This window comes from Pristis pectinata, chromosome 7 (assembly GCF_009764475.1).
Source record: "Pristis pectinata isolate sPriPec2 chromosome 7, sPriPec2.1.pri, whole genome shotgun sequence".
NCBI lineage: Eukaryota > Metazoa > Chordata > Chondrichthyes > Rhinopristiformes > Pristidae > Pristis > Pristis pectinata.
Window position 1 is genome coordinate 83,023,292 of NC_067411.1, and position 19,803 is coordinate 83,043,094.

Genomic DNA, 19,803 nt, shown 5'->3' on the forward strand with positions numbered 1-19,803 from the left:
TGAGAAGAGGGCACGGCCCAGATGCTGGGGGTCCTTAATGATGGATGTCACCTTCCTGAGATATCACCTCTTGCAGATGTCCTCGATGATGGAAGCTGTACCCGTGATGAAACTGGCTGAGTCCACCACTCTCTGTAGCCTCTTGCATTTCTGTGCATTGGAGTTTCCATACTCCATCAGGACGGAGTACAGGAAGGAGATAGAGAGCTTAGTGACATGGTGTCATGACAACAACCTTTCCCTCAATGGCAGCAAAACAAAAGAGCTGGTCATTGATTTCAGGAAAGGGAGCAGTGTACATGCACCTGTCTACATCAACAGTGCGGAGATCAAGAACATTGAGAGCTTCAAGTTCCTAGGAGTGTCCTGGTCCAACCACATAGACACCACGGCCAAGAAAGCTCACCAACACCTCTACTTCCTCAGGAGGCTAAAGAAATTTAGCATGTCCCCTTTGACACTCACCAACTTTTATCGATGCACCATAGAAAGTATCCTATCTGGATGCATCATGGCTTGGTACGGCAACTGCTCTGCCCAGGACTGCGAGAAACTGCAGAGAGTTGCGGACACAGCCCAGCGCGTCATGGAAACCAGCCTCCCCTCCATGGACTCTGTCTATACCTCTCATTGCCTTGGTGAAGCAGCCAGCATAATCAAAGATCCCACCCACCCAGGTCATTCTCTCCTCTCCTCTCCCATCAGGGAGAAGATACAGGAGCCTGAGGGCACATCTCACCAGCCTCAAGGACAGCTTCTATCCCACTGTGATAAGACTATTGAACGGTTCCCTGATATGATGAGATGGACTCTTGACCTCACAATCTACCTTGTTGTGACCTTGCACCTTATTGTCTACTTGCAATGCACTTCCCTGTAGCTGTGACACTTTACTCTGTACTCTGTTATTGTTTTTACCTGTACTGCCTCAATGCACTCTGTACTAACTCAATGTATCTGCACTGTGTAATGAATTGATCTGTATGAATGGTATGCAAGACAAGTTTTTCACTGTACCTCAGTACAAGTGACAATAATAAACCAATACCAATACCATCCTTTTGCCCCTACAGATGCTGCTTGACCTGCTGAGTACTTCCAACAGATTATTTGCTCTAGATTCCAGTAGTCTCTTGTGTCTCCAAATAAAACTGGAAAAATAGAACTATCGTAGAAGATCTGAAGTTCTATTTTTCTCTCCATAGATCCTGGCTGAACTGAGGATTAAGTTGGGTCCATGTGGGTGTAGATGGTAGAGATGAATTTGATTCCTAATGAATGCTTGTGTGTCTTCTCAAAGCTGTGAAGTAATGATCAAGATAAACATAATCGGGTGGCTGGGGGTGTTGGGGGAAGGGTTTATTATCCTTGAAAGCTGATAAATCACCATGCCCAAATGAAGTGTAGCTCAGATTGTTAAGAGACCCAATGGAGGAATCAGCAGAAATTTTGTTTATTATTTGTCAATCCTTTCTAGCTACAGGGATGGTACTGGGATTCTGCTAACAGGGTACCTTCATTTAAAAAGGATGAACTAATTCAATGGAGTAATTACAAGCCTCTCAACCTAACTTCAGTGGTGGGGAATCTTTTGAAAATATTTTGATAAACTGTACTAACTTTAATGTAGAAAGATTTGGACTTATTCAAGGATAGTCTGCAGAGATTCGTTAAACAAAGTTTGTGTCCAGTCAAGTTGATTGGATTTTATAAGGTATTAAAAATAAGAGTTGCTAGGAATAGAGCATTTGGTGCTATCTACGTGGATTTTAGCTAGATTTATGAGAAAATCCCCATGGCAAATTGGTCAGTAAAAGAAAACAGAAAAGCTTGTGGGATCCAAGGGAAAGAAGTAATTTGAACAATGATGGTAATGAGTGACAGATTCTGGTATTTCACAGAACTCACTCCTAGTAACCTTCCTTATCATTGTGTGTGTATATATACCACACACACACACACACACACACACACACACACACACAGGGGGAGGGGTGAATGATTAGTTTAGAAATGATGTAGTTAGTCTCATGATTAATAGTAAGTAAGCAAACAATACACTATAGATACCATTAAAAGATAAGTCAAGTGGGCAGGACCAGAGGCAAGTAGAACTCGTGTATTTGGGGAGGGCAACTTAGCCAAGTGAATATGCAGTGGGAAGATGATGAGAAATGTAGAGAACAAAAAGATCTTGCAGCCTTGATATCCCAGTTATCTGACACTGATGACCTGACCTTCCAGTGTCCCATTAGCCCTGACACTCTAATGCATTGGTCGTCCTGACCAAATTAATCCTTTGATGAAGCCTCTAATCTCCTGAGTCAATTCCGCAGTAGCTAAATTGAATTCCATCTACACACCCCTTAAACTAGGCTTCAACAACCACATTTCCATCCTCCCTTAGGCCTCCTGATCCAGCCTTGTCCTAGCCAGTGTATTTTCCCTAGCAAGCTCCTCACCAGAAAGGAAAAATAAATAAATAATAGGTTAATTATCCTTGTAAAAGACAGAAAACAGCACCAAGGCCCTAAGCTCTGGAATGTCCACTCTAACATTTATATCTCCCTACCTTTATTTTCTCACTCATGACACACCTTTAAAAGATCTCTTTGACCAAGCTTTTGGTCAGCTACCCTGCTGTTTCTTTTTTGGCTTGTGATGTTCTTTGGGAGAATTTACCATGTTTAGAATGCTATATAAAGACAAAGTTTGTTCTTAAAAATAGATGTAAATAAAGACATAGAATTATGAAAGGGAGATAAAGTAGACTGACAGAAAAAATAAATAAACATTTCTATTGTAATCTTTTTAAAGCTCCAGCACTAATTGACTTCTGAAGATATGAAGTGCCATATTTGTAAAATTAAACATTGATTCCAGTTTGGCAGTAATTATTACTTGTTGTGGTATTGAAAATTCACTCAATCCTGAATGCACCAGCACTAACTTTTTCCAGCTATCTTTAAATGAGGAATTGGTGGGCAAGCTATTTCAGTCAAAATTATCCTTATCTCTCCTTTGGCCTGCAAGAAAAGTGAGCATGGAAATTATGTAAAATGTCTATCAGTCACTGGTTACTCCTCAGCTGAATTTTTGTCCACAATTCTTTTGGAAGTGTATCAGAACAGTAGAATGCTTCAGAGAATACCAGGATAATATGAGGGATGCAGATCTTCAGGAAAAAAATGGAGAGGATTGGGTTGTTCTCCTTATAACATAGAGAATTAAAGTTAGTCTTAACTGTGGTATGTAAAATTTTAAAACCTTTTGATAGAGTAAGAAACTATGTTCAGGGCATATTGGTTGGTATGAGATAGATTTAAGTGTAGCACTCTTTGAATGGGTAGTGGAAGAAGATTCGATATTGATAATGTAAAAAGGAATTAGAAAAATACTTGGAGGGGAAATTGGCAGAATAATACATAAAAAGCAGGAAAATGGAACTGAATAGATAGCTCTTATGAGAGGTCATCTAGGCAATGATGGTCAGAAAGGCACCTTTCTGTCTGATTATTTATGAATATGAAATTATCATTGGCAATCACTTAATATGAATAATATGCTTTTGAGAAAGCTGCATTTCAGCTTATTTGCCCTGAGGGCATTAATAGGCAACTAAATACCTTGGGAATGGAGTTATATAAGCCATAACAGGTAGTTACATTTCCAAATCCAAAGTACATTAGTAAACTAGTTATAACAATCCAACTATTTCTATGTGTTTTTTTTCTGCTGCTAGCCCATAAATTCTCAGATATTTTAAATTCGATTCTCTAATTGCCATGTTTGTGTAAGAGTGACCATAAGGTGATCAGCTCATATTATAGATACTAAACTACCATATCTTACAAATATTACACTTCTTTTAGATGTTACCTCATTGCTTAAAATGTAGAAACAACTGCAATAAAATGCAGATGAAATAACTAAAAAAAATTATTTAATTTTTCTTTCACAAGCTAATAACTGAATAAGTGGATGGACTGGAAAAGAATATAGTATCTCTTTCAACTTCAGCAAGAGCTATGGATAATGGTCTAATCTTAAGTTTCCTTTCAAATAAGCCTCATAAGATCAAGCAACAAGAACATTCCTTGCAGTAATTCTAACTAAACTAAACAAAATTAAAGTATCACTGAGAAAGGTCCTGAAATGTTTCAGGAGAGAGTGTATAGATGTTACGCCTAAATTGCTCAACAGTGTTTGAAGTAATTAGAAGTCCCAGTTCAGATTTGGATTTGGCATGGGATCATTTGCCTTTGGGCTATGAGAGACAGGGGATCCTCTGCACCATACTTGTACTGGCTGAGCATGCCTGAAGGAATTTCAAGGTCTGTAATTCAAAAATGAGAGGGAACATAAAAAAGATGACAACAATTGAGAAAAATACAAAATAAGAATATTGTAAATTAAATGGACCAGGAGTAACTGCAACACAGTAAAATCAGTGAACAAAATTATGTTGAATAGGTTATGAGAAGCAAATTGATGAGCTACAAAAAATAAAATGAGTAATATATAAATATTGAATTAAATATTTGATAAAATGGATGCATAACCTGTCAAATGAAGCTGCAAATAGAAGAGAACACCATGCAAAATTCCTAATGAGTTGAAACACCACACCGATGACTTTAGAGCTATGGAATAAACGGGCCTAGCAATAATGCATCTGAAATACCAGATGATATCTAATGTGACTCAAGATCTAATTGTCTTTTTTTCTTTTTACTGCTCCTTACATAGAGTTAATCATATCAAGAATGTGCTGGAAGCTTGTGTACATGCACATCCTCCAAGTCACTTTCTTACCATTTATACTAATCGCTGGAAAATGTGATGAGTGTACATTAGTTTCCTATATAAGCTCCCTTGATGCAAATTCAATGCCAAGAAGAATATTTATTGTAATATGTAGACAAATAACAAATTGTGGGCTGACATAGCCCATTTTAAAACTATATGTTTTGTAATATACTTGACCATCAATCATCAAGGTGTCGCAATAAGTCAGATTGATCAAAAAATAAGAAGGTCTGTTGTTAGTTGTGTATGGTTGCAAATAGTCTGTGTCCAAATTAGAGTCTGCTCTAAACAGGAAGCCTAAAATTCAGGTTAATCGCTAAAAATAAAATGGAGAGAAAGAACCAGATTGCAAGAGAAAGGAAATTTACTTCCCACCATATTTTTTATCAGATCAGAAAAAAGTGCTTTTGTCTTTGTAAAATGAGTCTTATAAGATAAAGCTTATAGATTTTAATAGGTGCTTGGGTCTCAGGCTATGGGGCCCTGACATTCCTGTCAGGGAAGTCCATACTGTTCTGGTTGTAAAATCAAATGGAAGGCAGAATTCCTCCCCATCACTCAATAGCACCTCTGGGATTTTCTGTTGGAAGTAATGTCAAAGATAAACTATGGTATGCAAAAGCAAAGGTCTACAGATGCTGGAAATCTAAAAATGTTGTGAAAACATAGCAAGCCAGGCAGTTTCCATGGAAAGAAACAAAGTTAAGATTTCATGTCAATGTCTTTTTGTTGAAATTGGAACATTTAGAGCTTCAATGGATTTCAAATTTCTGCAAATGCAGGGAAAGATTGGAAAAGTACCAAATGGACAAAAGACCAAAGGGAAAGGCTGGAGTAGTTTAAGTAGGTAAATTGCTGCTTGTCCTGATAGGAGTTGATAGAGAGGAAGTGAAAGGACAAGTGTTGGACCTTTTTCTCATTCATGGGAAGAAGCTCTGGGAAGGGGAGCAGACATTGGGAGTGATTGGACCAGATTATGGTGGGAACAATTATCTCTTCTGACACCAAGAGAATACAAGAATATATATATATATAGATCCAGTGGTGGCACTCTGCTGGAAATGGTGGTAGCTGTAGAGGATGATTTATTGAATATGGAGGCTCAAGGGGTGACGATAGAGGGCAAGCGAATCCTATTGTGTTTCTGGGCACAAGGAAAAGTGCTGAAAGCAAAAGTGCAGGAAATCAAAAGAATATGGTCAAGATCCTCAACAACAATCATGAAACAGCAAAGGAAAAGGGAAGTAATAATAAATGGTGGCATGGAAGGTGGTGCTAAGAAGATGTGATGTATCCAGAGAACATAGGAGAATGACATGGAATTCTAAAGTATAAAGCCACAGTCATGAAACTGGCCCAATTTGTACCCTTCTTCCTTCACTGCTGCTGATGTGCTCAGGGCTCGGTGCTGGGACCTTTGTTGTTGGTTATTTATATAAATGATTTGGATGTACATGTACAAAGTATGGTTAGTATGTTTGCAGATGATATTAAAATAGATGGCATTGTAGACAGTGAAGAAGTTAATCAAAAATTACAAGGGAATCTTGATCAGGTAGGTAAGTGGGCCGAGGAATGGCAAATGGCTTCAATTCAGATAAGTGTGGTGTTGCATTTTGGGAAGTCAAACAAGGGTAGAACTTATACATGAATGGTTGGGCCCAGGGGAGTGTTGTGGAGCAGAGGACCTTGGAGTACAAGTACATAGTTCGATGAAAGCAGCATCACAGGTAACCAGAGTGGTGAAGACAGTGTTTGGCAAATTGGCCTTCATCAGTCAGGGCATTCAGTATCAGAGTTGGGACATTATGTTGCAGTTGTACAAGACATTGGTGAGACTGCACTTGGAGTATTGTCTACAGTTTTTGTCACCTTGTTATAGGAAATACATCACTAAACTGGAAAGAGTGCAGAGAAGATTTACGAGGATGCTGCCAGGACTCGAGGGCCTGAGTTATAGGGAGAGGTTAGGCAGCCTAAGACTTTATTCCTTGGAGCACAGGAGATTGAGGTGTGACCTTAAAGAGGTGTATAAAAACCTGAGGTGAATAGATAGGGTGAACGCACATTGTCTTTTTCCCAGGGAAGGGGAACTAAAAACTAGAGGGCATAGGTTTAAGATGAGAGATGAGAGATTTAAAAGGGACGATGGCCAACTTCATGCAGAGGGTGGTGTGTATATGGAAAGAGCTGCCAGAGAAGATGGTTGAGGCAGGTACAATAACAACATTCAAAAGGCATTTGGATATGATTGATAGGAGTGGTTTAGAGGGATATGGGCCAAATGTGGGAAAATGGGACGAGCTTGGTGGGCACCGTGGTCAGCATGGACAAGTTGGGCTGAAGGGCCTGTTTCCATGCCATATTACACAATGACTATATGATGTATTGAGATCTGCTACTGCTCAACTGGTCTCGAACCACCTTGTGTTCCCAATCAAGATAAACGTGGCATTGAAGTTTGATGCCTTTAGCTCATTCCAGATTGGTGTTAGAGACTTGCAGCATGTCTTTGTATAAGAGATATTACAGGAGATCTCATCTCAAGGAGAGGTGAAGTAATCACCTTCTGCTTATGTAAAGAACAGCAGGTGAATTTGCTGAGATAACAGGATTCCCTGCAGTGCCAGGAGTTAATGACTGCCTCCACAGAAAAGTAAGGACTCCATATAGAAACTTTGAGATGGTCTCATGTCCATTGAGAGGATGTTACTTCTTTATGAAAGATTTGATAGTTAACATGTAATATCCAGGTAACTGTCATGACACAGTTAACATGTAACAGGTTGTTGTGCTTGATCTACTTCAGCCACCTCATCAGGCCAATGGGTTTCACTTCACAACAAGATAACAGTGGCACTGAAGTTTTATGCCTTCAGTTCTTTCCAGGCTCATATTAGAATAGTGACTCATCACACCCCGCTTCCAAAGCTCATACACATATATATTGGAACAAAAGTAGTTGACATAAGGGAAGTACAGATATTAAAAGAGCCACACTGTCACAACAATGTGTTTGCAAATGCATTTGCCAGCCTGGTGCAATGGTTAGACAGCTTAGAGTTGCAAGGCAGCTGGCATCATGATCGTCTGTTGCATATAGCACAGCCTGATGAATGTGTGGGCTCAGCCCTTACTGGGAAGCCTTTATCAGGAAGCCTTTTTGTAGCCATGCTGTCGGGGACAAAGAACAGCATTGTCTTTTCAGTGAAGAAAAAGCTGAACAACGCAACATTCCCTCAGAGGTTAAGGCTGCCCAAGTATACATACAGCAGGGCTCACACAATTGCAAAGTACTATTTGCCCTACCTCTCTTACCACCAAGAACATGGAATCCAACCACTCTTCCTTAATAATCAATGGCATTAGCTTTACTAAATCCCATACATCAAATCCTGTGGATCACTGTTAACCAGTATCTTAACTAGAACAGCCACAATTACTGTGGCTCCAAGAACTGGTCACATGCCTCAAATCCATTCTATATCTATAAGGCATCAGTCAAGGATGTGATAGCATAGTCTTCACTTACCTGGAAGTGGACAGGTTCAACTACGTTGAAGAGACATGATATCATCCAAGATAAGCCAACCCACTGTATAACACTCCCATCAATCACCTAGAGCATTCAATCCATCCATTGCTGGTTCATCTTAGCTGCGTTGAGTACCTTGCATGGAAGCAACTTGCCAAGGCTCCTTTAACTAAACCATGACCTCTACCATCCATAAGGCCAGCATGACAATTGTATAGGTACACCATTGCCTGCAAGTTTGCCTCCACAACACATACTGTACTGACTTGGAAATATATCTGCACTTCACCCTTCTTATTATGTCATGAACCAGCAACAAAAGAAACACACTGAGCATGATTCAGTGTTAAAAACTATTTTATTAATCACTACTTATGATAATACGTAAAATAAAAGTTTAAAAAAAAATGTTAGTATGTTAGAATTCAAGAATGTTAAACCTCGAACGTTAACCCCAAAACTAAACTCTTCGTGTGTGTGTGTGACAAAGTCCAAAACTCCCAGTTCCTGAATGGTTCTTAAAGTTCAGTTCCGCAAGCCATAAGGTGAAACATGAGCAAGGGCTTCTTCAACAACCACCGTTGTCTGAAGATAAGATGTAGATGTAGAAAAACACAGAGAGAGTACATACGAAATCCCAAATGTTCCACGATGGAACCCAAACGACACTTCAGTGTTTACTCGGTAGTGACTTCCTCACCCCGAAAAGCATCCGAACCGTGGTCGTCCACACACAAATACCTGTTTCCTTCTACAGGTCAGCAACAAAGTGAACTCCACCGGATTACTTCCAACTTCCATACATGGATTTCAGTGGCAAACACAGTTATTGTTTCTCATCCATCGATAGAGAAAACAAGCAGGCTGGTGTCTCTCTCCCTTCTCTCTCTCTCTTTCTTCTTCTTCTTCTTCAACAACGTCATTACGTCCTTTATCTTCTATTGACGTAAGCACGCCCCACACACACATACACACACACTCTCTATCTTAAAGGGACTTTCACTGAGTCCGTAACAATTAGATCAAAATCTTGCCACATTCTGACTTTTCACCTAACTGCTCTATGCAAGTACCTTTAACAGAGCAGAATCAATGTAGAGTGCTTTATGAGAAACAAACTGATGAACTACAAAGTTCTTACCCTTCAGCCTTTGTCCATTGAAATTCTCATCTCAATCTCTTGAACAGAACTTAACTGTAGCCTTGGCCTCTGGGAAGTTGCAGATGAGCTCCCCATCTCCGCTTGACTCAACTGAACATCACTTGCCACCCAATAGCTCACCATATGCAAGTTCCATCTCTTTTGTTTATCCTCTTGTATTTGATGGTCAGCATAGACCCGGTGGGTTGAAGAGCCTGCTTCTGTGCTGTATGGCTCTGTGACTCTATATTACCTACAAGTTCCATATTGTGTGACAGCATGTTCTCTCATTATTCTCTAGTGGTCCAGGAACCATGACCTCAGCAGAGGATGGTTATAGGTGTTTTGAAAGAAAAAAGAGACATGCACATTCTAACATGAGGAGGAAAGTCAGAGGTGCATGCTTACAGCATCTCAGCTTGTAAATCAGAAGACATATGGGATGAGGACAAAATGTAATCCGAGGAGGAGGATAGATATGAACATACTGTAATCTGCAATGATTTCTGTTTTGCCATTGGCCATTGACTTTGCAATAGTTGTTCAAATACAGCCCAATCCACTTCCCTTTTGGTCAATAAAATGATGAAGATGATATGGACTACCACCAGTCTGTTGCCAGCAGTGATTATGCAACATCTAGGAGGAACTCAGCAGGTTGAGCAGCATCTGTGGGGGAAAAGGAACTGTTGGCATTTTGGGTCAAGATCCTGCCTCAGTCCTGATGCAGGGTCTCCACCCAAAATGTTAACAATTCCTTTCCCCCACCAACAGATGCTGCTCAGCCCACTGAGTTCATCCAGCAGTTTATTTTTCTGCTCCAGATTCCAGTATCTGCAGTCTCATGTCTCCATGCACCATCTTGTACCACATTTGTAGGTGCAAAGTGTGTTAATGAGTGTGTTGCAATGCAGTGGGCGATAATATTCACTGACTTTGAATAGCTGGGAATGTATAAAAAAATGTGAGACATGGCTCTGTGTATAATAATGGTAGGCTTGCACGTTCATGGCGAGGCATGTGAATTTAGTTAGGACTCATGATGGAAAGAGATTCTTGTTCGGAGATTGACGGGAGTATAGTTTGGAGCAATGCAACACTGATAGTGCTGTTGTCAGCAGCTGGAAGTTGTTCATGTGTTTACTGTCCTCCACCATGCACATGAGATTCTTGATCTTTTTGTGGCACTAGGTTTCATGAATACTTCACTCCTGGTGCAGGCCTTCAGTATATCCCTGTTGACCCTCACCAATTTTTGTAGATGCACCATAGAAAGCATCCTATCTGGATGCATCACAGTTTGGTATGGCAAATGCTCTGCTCGAGACTACAAGAAACTGCAGAGAGTTGTGGACACAGCACAACACACCATGGAAACCAGCTTCCCCTCCATAGACTCTGTCTACACTTCTCACTGCCTCGGTAAAGCAGCCAGCATAATCAAAGTCCCCACACGCCCTGGTCATTCTCTTTTCTCCCCCCTCCCATTGGGCAGAAGATACAAAAGCCTGAAAGCACGTAACACCAGGCTCAAGGACAGCTTCTATCCCATTGTTATAAGGCTTTTGAATGGTCCCCTAATATGATAAGATGGGCTCTTGACCTCACACTCTACCTCAACATGGCCTTGCACCTTATTATCTGTCTGCACTACACTTTCTCTATAACTGTAACACTTTATTCTGCATTCTGTTATTGCTTTCCCTTGTACTGATGTGATGAAATGATCTGTATGGATGGTATTTGAAACAAAGGTTTTCACTGTTCCTCAGTGCATGTGACAATAATAAACCAATTTACCAATCAATATACTGGTTTACCTCTTTTGGCAGCTTTGGTGGATGACATTTGAGTTCAGTCCCAGTTGCTTTTCTGGCCTCTGGCAAGGAAAATCTCTCTCTTTCCTTCTCCCACATCTGCAAAGAAAATTCTGGTGCTTCACTTCTGTCCTGCTCTGGGATGGCATTGGAGCAATCTTCACAGAATTTATAAATTACTTCTAGCAGTGTGTGGAGGCACTGGGCATCTCCTTTTGTGAGCTGAAGGTACAGATTCAGTCATCCAGCTCAAATAATGCAATCAACTTATGAAATTGGTCCCCTAAATAAGTTCTAATGCAATCAACCATGTGATTATTGTTGCCTGGGCACTGAAATCATGTTAATGAGGTTGAAATATTTTGTGCGTGAGCTGCTCTGGGTCAAACTGCTGTGAGCTAATAGCACACTGCAATGCCAGCAGTATCCATGTTATTATACCTTTCTTGCATGGTAACGTTGATAAAAAAAGACTTCTTTCCATGTCTGACAACCAGCTTAATGAAGGTTGTTGTGACTTGGGAGTTGGTCAGAATGTAAGCCATCTTTTGCTTTGTTCAAATCATTTGACAGCATTAGGCAAAATACTCATTAAAACAGTTGAGTTTTAAAATGGAAGTATAAAATAATCTTGTCACTAGCAGCTGACCTTTGTCACTTACCTCCTCCTTTATCTAAGCCCAAAAGCCATTTGTTCCTGATCCCGACAACAGATGGGAAGCATAGATCAGAGATGGACTGATCAGGTAGACAAAACTGCTGAAGATCTGCTGTTATTGGCCCTTAGATACTGGTCCTTGTTTATATAATTGCTTATTAACAGTAAATGCCATGTTTTTGCCATGTTGATTTTGTTTAATGATGGTGCCTTTAACAACTTGATTTACAGTTCACTTTTCAAAAGGAAGATGGGTAGAATGTTTTCACAGGGGAAAGTAAGCTCCTGCAGCCCAGTAATGTGTACTGGTACAAAAGTAGTTGACACAATCAGTAAAAAATGGATTCAGTTGGCAATATTAGTGATGTGACCAAACCAATAAGAAATTGAAGGGTTGACATGTTCTATTAAAAATATACTAGTCTCTATGAGTACTAGTCACACCTAATCGTTGAGTAAGTGGAACCTATATCTCAAGAAATAAAAGGCTCAATTGTTGGATCCAAAGAAACTGTCATTTTCCATCAATCTTAATGTCTTCTAGACCACTTCCAGTTGTATGTTATCACGTTGCACAATACTTTGCTTGTATTTTCTTTTATCCTGGGTTCCACGTTATTTGTGCACACCCGTGAAATTAAAAACAGAAAATGCTGGGACTACTCAGCTGGTCAGTCAGCAATTATGGAAAGAGGAACAGTTAATGTTTAAGGTCTGTGACCTTTTGTTAGAACTCATAAATAGAGAAAAACAAGTTAGTTTTCTATGATAGGCAATTGTACCATCCTTGCCAGACATCCTGTATTCATCTAATTCATCTTTCCCAAACCGGTAGACATGCCTTCAGTCATCTCATCTCCAGGTTGCATAATTACTCCTTACTTCTTCTTCTTTTAGACCCACCTTAAAACCAAAATCATTGAACAAGCCTTTAGTCACTCTGCCTAATATACTGGAGTCAGCTTTTGCTTGATTACACTTCTGAAGCAGCTGGGTATGTTTTCTTGCATTAAAGGTGATCTCTAAATGTTTCCTTTTGTCTATTATTAGCAAAAATGTATTTGATGTTGATAAAATTTGTTGCAATGTTTCATTACTTGCTGCTTTATTAACTGTTACATTTCACTTGTGTTCATTGGAATAGAGTATCAATTTGTTGTCTCAGTTCAAAATTTGCACTGTAGAGCATCTGGCTGCTATGGAAACTTACTAATTATTTCTGCAACATCAATTGAAATGTGGTTTCCACAATGGATGGCCAATGCACAATAGCTGCTTTACCATCAGGTTGCAGGTTGAATCAATGACACCTATGCTATTTATGATGAAAGAAAACCAATAATTATTCCAAACTGACTTAATAAATTTTAGAATGCTTGAAGGCAAAGATGAAATTGGATTTCATGTGCAGACTGAACACTTGGTGTCACTGTTGGACCAAAGCATGGTTATGTGAGCCGTGATTTTTACAATGAGGAGAGAAGACTAAACATTGTAAAAATAATTATAAATATAATGAAATACAGGATGAGGGGTCTCAACCCAAAATGTTGACTGTTTATTTCTCTCCATAGATGCTGCCTGACCTGCTGAGTTCCTCCAGCATTTTGTATGTGTTCCTGCAATGGGTTTATTGTTTTTACCACTTATCATGTTCAGTGCTACTTTGGCTTTTAATCATGAGCATAGTGTAAACTAATAAAATAAGTTAATTTGCCATCTGTTGTTTAATTAACTTGACTGAAATTCATTTATTTTATTGATAATCTTCATGAATCGGTGTTAAACTATTTTTACCTAACTGTACTGCATTATGAATCTGTTATAGGTTGGACTCTATGGTATTTAATAATTGGATAGTGCTAATTTATGTTTACCAAGCCAGTCTCAAATGCTTAGCATTCTTGTTCTGCATGTCCAGACTAAAATCAAGTGATATTTTTTGCCTTATTGCTATTTTTCAAACAATGAAAACCTCTCATACATCATGTGGCATTAAAATATGCTTAATATTTCAGGCAAGTGTTTAATCAGATAAAGAAACTCCAGGTTATGAAATAGATTCAAATCCTTTTTCTTAAAATTAGTGAACTTTGCAGCTACAAACATTAAATCTTCATGATTGGTTGTGACAATTTTTCTTGATAAGTACATTAAAGATGTTTCCTGATAAGCCAGATTTCTTTCATTATTACTGAATTTGGGTAGCGCAAAGATTTTGGAAGCAATTAAGCAGATTTGGCATTTTGATTTTTTTCATTTTTCACTGTACTTATTCATTTAACTCTTCATTTGTAGCATGACAAATATACCCTATAATCTATGACTGTTGAAATAAAAATTACTTGAAAGCGACATCATTAATGAAAAGCCATGACACTGAATTGTCCGTAATGGTAAATATTAGCTGCACAAAATACGATGTTTTATACTGGCTGAGGGACTTTCTTGGAAGCATGCCATTATGTTGTCAGGACTTCTGAGATTAGCTTCAAACAATGGATCCTACACTGAGTTGCAAACTAGCAAACAGTAAGTTATTATCACGCATATTGCTTGTGAACTTAGCTTTATAGACTATAAGAGAAACAATCACTCCAACTTTAAGTTGTAGCTGGAAATTGCACTTTGTTAAAGTAAGGGCATGTATGTCAAGCAATGAAAAACTATAAACTTGCCTACAACACTGACGATTCAATTTCTCCCTTGTATTCTCAAATTCCCATGCATTTCCAAGCATTTAGACTCAAAATTCAATACAAAAGCAGAATATAGCAAATCCAGGAAATCAATCTGACAGGCAGAATCTGTGGGGAGAGAAAAAGAGTTAACATTTCAAGTTAACGAGCTTTCTTCTGGACTGGAAAAAGTTAAAAATAGATAAGATACAGAGAAAAGGGCAAAATTGATTAAGAAGAAAGGTCTGTGATGGGGTAGATGCAGGAGAGGTTAAATGATAAAAGGGATGATAATAAAAGGAAAAGGAGGTTGGTAATAGCATTGTCTTCATTATGGTTTCCTTTTTCTTCAACTAGGGATTCCTCTTCAATGTTGTCAACAGGTCCCTTGACCATATCTGTTAATTCCTTGCATATCTGTGCTCATTTTTACACCCCCAACTTGCCTCCAAGAATTGTGACAGGGTTTGATGATGGTTCCATTCCACCAGCCTTCATGTTCAACTGATAATCCTCTGTTCTTTCTGACATCTTCACTGTGATGCCACCTCCTTCCCTTTCCTCTCTCTTTCTGAAGATGTTCTCTTGCAATTGCTCAGGTCTATTCTTCTTCTTCCATCAATAACTGTTCTGATCTCAATGGGAACTTTTTGGTCAATCTCAGAAGAGGCAGCTCTTGCTTTTAACTTTCTTCCTTAAAGGGACCCATAAGGTCTTTCAAGGTGAAGCAGTCATTTTTAAAACTTTTTTCTAGAACTGTATTAATTTCTCTCTGTTCAGATTGCAACAATGATCCTGCTACTTTTGTCTCACTCTCTCTCTAACTCTTCAACACTAGATCTTCTAATCAAGCTCAAGGAATGTTGCCTTATCTTCTAATAAGGCACTTTATCATTTTTTTGGATGGTACTAATTTTGTCCATTTTAAGATAATGATGATTGCCAGGACTTGTTTTTATTTCAGATTTCCATCTTCCACAATATTTCCTTGTATGATTTCAGATAATGATTCTTCTTCTCTCATTCTTTGTGATTGTGATGCAATCACATGGAAAGCATGCCAGCATCTTTACTTTCTGTGGAGATTAAGGAGGCTTGGCATGTCACTGACCACAAACTTCTACAGATGTACTGTTGAAAGTATCCTGACTGGTTGCATCATGGTCTGCTACGGCAATTAAATGCACAGGAATGTAAGAAGCTGCAGAGAGTAGTGGATTCTGCCCAATACATCACGGGAACATCCCTCCCCACCATTGGTAGTATCTACAGGAGCTGCTGCCTCAAGAAGGCAACATCCATCACCAAAGATCCCCCCCCCCCCACATCCGGGCTATGCCATCTTCTCGCAGCTACCATCAGGCCTGAAGTCCCACACACCAGATTCAAGAACAGCTACTTCCCTTCAACCATTTGGTTCTTGAACCAACCGGCACATCCCTAATCACTATGACCACTTTGATCACTTTGCACTAAAATGGACTTCATTTTTTTTCTTTTAATGGTGTTGTTTATTGTAAAAATTGTTTAGTTTATGTTTTTCTTGTGAATGCTGCTTATATGATGCTATGTGGCTGTAATACTGCTACAAGTAAGTTTTTGATTGCACCTATGCAAACATGTACTTGTCCATATGACAATAAACTCGACTTTGACTCTTTTACATCCCCTTTAGATCAATTTTTGTTCATTTTAACCACCTGCCTCCTCTTCCTCCATCCATTTCAACTTAGTACCATCAACCCTTTTATCATTTAGTCTCTCCTGACCTCCTTGTATCCTTGATCTTCCCAATTTTTCCCTCCTTCCCTTCAGCTTTTGTCTGCACTTTATTTTATCTCTAACTTTTTCCAGGTAAAGATTATCAACCTGCAATGTTAAATTTGCTTCTATTTTCAGAGATACTATTATATTTATTCATTCATTGGACTTGCTTCTTGTTGGCAGTCATTTATTGTTCAACCCAGTTGCCCCCCTGAATCAAGTGACTTACAGTCCCATTAATGTAGGCTATTAATGAACCAAATGGGTTCTTAAAACAGCCTGTATTTTCACAGTGACCATTACTAAGCCTAGCTTTTTATTTCAGATTTAATTAATCACTTGAATTTGAATTTGCAATATACTGTGATGAGATTCAAACACAAAATTGATAATGCAGACCTATGGATATCAGTCCAGTCATTTAACTAATATGCTGTTGTACCTCCAAGTTTTGAACTGCTTTATGTTTTCAGCACTTTCTGCTTTTATTTCTAGACTTGAACTTCTTTGGTGAGCTAGCCTTTGGCTCTGAGTCGATCATATATGCCGTGTATAAACACAAGGAGTGAATGAAATTTGTAAATGCTGGAAATCTGAAAGAAGATTGTAAGATGCTGAATATACTCAGCAGGTCGGACAGGATCTATGGAGAAACACAGTTAATCTTCCAGGCTGGTGACCTTTTATCTGAACTGGGAAAAGTTAAAACTTAACATGTTGCAGGGGCTGGGAAGGAATGAAGAGAACAAAGGGGATGTCTGTGATAGGATGAAGATCAGGAGAGGTTGAATGACTCAGCTGGTGGTGGCTGAGAGAGGGCAGTGAAGGTTTGTTATTCATAGATGATCTGTCAGGAGAAAATATAAATGGAAGAATAAAAGAAGTCAAGAGAGAAAGAACAGCATTGCTGGAACTCTAAGGTATAAAGCATTGCCAATGCTGGATATATAAATAAAAAATAGAAAGCAGGAAATATTCAGCAGGTCAGACAGCATCTGTGGAGAAAGAAACATAGTTACAGACTGATGGTCATTCATCAGGAGAGCTGGTTTACAAACCCAGAGAGATTAGAAGATTGTGAGAGGTCTGTGCATTTTGATTTACTCCTTGTACAGCTGTATTTATGGTTGCCTCGAAGTACTGATGATTAAGCAAAGAAGTTAATTGAGAAGTGTAATAAACAGCAGTACTGGAACAATGTTCTCATTAAACTGTTATGGTTGACTGATATTATTGAATATCTGTAACACAAATCCAACTCAAGTGTAGCCATGCGCTTAGTTGACAAATAAAAGTCTCATTGATATATGAACGAGCTTTATATTAGTTTATAGAATTCCTTTCACTAAAATTTCTCTCATTTGCAATTATAGAATTCCTATCTTAATTCCTATCAAAACTTTAATTAAAAATAATCATTTACACACACACACACACACACACACACACACACAGATATATATATATATATATATATATCTCTATATATCTATCTATATACATATACATATACATATACATATACATATACATATATATATATATATATATATATATATACACACACAGTGGCATGCAAAAGTTTGGGCACCCCTGGTCAAAATTTCTGTTACTGTGAATAGCTAAGCAAGTAAAAGATGACCTGATTTCCAAAAGGCATAAAGTTAAAGATGACACATTTCTTTAATATTTTAAGCAAGATTACTTTTCTATTTCCATCTTTTACAGTTTCAAAATAACAAAAAAGGAAAAGGGCCCGAAGCAAAACTTTGGGCACCCTGCATGCTCAGTACTTAGTAACACCCCCTTTGGCAAGTATCACAGCTTGTAAACGCTTTCTGTAGCCAGCTAAGAGTCTTTCAATTCTTATTTGGGGGATTTTCACCCACTCTTCCTTGCAAAAGGCTTCTAGTTCTGTGAGATTCTTGGGCCGTCTTGCATGCACTGATCTTTTGTGGTCTATGCACAGATTTTCGATGATGGTTAGGTTGGGGGACTGTGAGGGCCATGACAAAACCTTCAGCTCATGTCTCTTGACACAACTTTCCTGCATTCTCACCACAAAATTCAGCATCAGAAGTTTGCAAAGGAACATCTAAACAAGCCTAATGCATTTTGGAAACAAGTCCTGTGGACTGATGAAGTTAAAATAGAACTTTATGGCCGCAATGAGCAAAGGTATGTTTGGAGAAAAAAGGGTGCAGAATTTCATGAAAAGAACACCTCTCCAACTGTTAAGCACGGGGGTGAATCGATCATGCTTTGGGCTTGTGTTTCAGCCAGTGGCATGGGGAACATTTCACTGGTAGAGGGAAGAATGAATTAATTACCAGAGAATTCTGGAAGCAAACATCACACTGTAAAAAAGCTGAAGATGAAAAAAGGATGGCTTCTACAACAGGATAACGATCCTAAACACACCTCAAAATCCACAATGGACTACTTCAAGAGGCACAAGATGAAGGTTTTGCTATGGCCCTCACAGTCGACACGGTAGCGTAGTGGTTAGCATGACGCAATTACAGCACCAGCGATCGGGGTTCGATTCCTGTCACTGTCTGTAAGGAGTTTGTACGTTCTCCCGTGTCTGCGTGGGTTTCCTCCGGGAGCTCCGGTTTCCTCCCACATTCCAAAGATGTACGGGTAGGTTAAATTGGGTTTAAAAAATGGGTGGCGTGGACTCGTTGGGCGGGAAGGGCCTGTTACCACGCTGTAAATAAAATTTAAAATTTAAATTTAAACATCATCGAAAATCTGTGGATAGACCTCAAAAGAGCAGTGCATGCAAGACGGCCCAAGAATCCCACAGAACTAGAAGCCTTCTGCAAGGAAGAATGGGTGAAAATCCCCCAAACAAGAATTGAAAGACTCTTAGCTGGCTGCAGAAAATGTTTACAAGCTGTGATACTTACAAAAGGGGGTGTTACTAAGTACTAACCATGCAGGGTGCCCAAAGTTTTGCTTCGGGCCCTTTTCCTTTTTTGTTATTTTGAAACTGTAAAAGATGGAAATAAAAAAGTAATCTTGCTTAAAATATTAAAGAAATGTGTCATCTTTAACTTTATGCTATTTGGAAATCAGGTCATCTTTTACTCGCTTAGCTATTCACAGTAACAGAAATTTTGACTAGGGGTGCCCAAACTTTTGCATGCCACTGTATATATACACACCCACAGTATATATACCCCACAGTGCCTGCAATCACAACCACCCCTGCCAAGCCTCAACCTTCACCCCTCTCCTACCCTCATTACTCACTGCCTGCTCTCAGATGCTGAATCTCAATGCAGAAACAAAATGTCTGTGTTAGTGTATATCCTTAACCGTTACCATATGAAGTACACGCTCCTGACGCTAATATTCGGCTTCTCCTAGATGGTTCTTCAGTGAAAGAAGTGTGA